Source organism: Echinops telfairi, unplaced genomic scaffold (assembly GCF_000313985.2).
Source record: "Echinops telfairi isolate 266 unplaced genomic scaffold, ASM31398v2 ScPeMD7_11;HRSCAF=52, whole genome shotgun sequence".
Taxonomy (NCBI): domain Eukaryota; kingdom Metazoa; phylum Chordata; class Mammalia; order Afrosoricida; family Tenrecidae; genus Echinops; species Echinops telfairi.
The window spans coordinates 39,180,576-39,181,025 of NW_022103908.1; positions in this window are offsets into that span (position 1 = coordinate 39,180,576).

Sequence of the window (450 nt, forward strand, 5' to 3'; positions counted from 1 at the left end):
TCTGGCCACCGTGGGGGACCCTGCTGCAACTTGAAGCCCTGGTGCTGTGACTTCCAACATCCCAGCAACACAAAAGCTACCACTGCTCCACAGACAGGAGCTGGGGAGGGCGGAAAACCAATGATGGTGGGGAACCGAGGACCTTGGAAATCAGATCGTGAAGAATAGCTGTTGTCTTTAGGAATCCCGAGTCAACAATAGCCCCCGTTTGGGATAAAACAAAAGCTTGAGTTGAAACCCCTGAGAGCTTTTTCTAACCACTTGGTTTAGAACCTGGAGGGTGCCGGTGCCCCTGAGCCAGGTCTTCCATGACTCCTCCTATCCCCCCGCCCCAGCAGAGGCCGGCCAGCCTGAGCACCCCACCGCTGAACCCAGGGTCCTGGATGAGTCTGTCCTTGTGGTGACTGTCCCGAAACCAAACGTCTAGAGCGCCCCCCCCCTGCTGCCTCG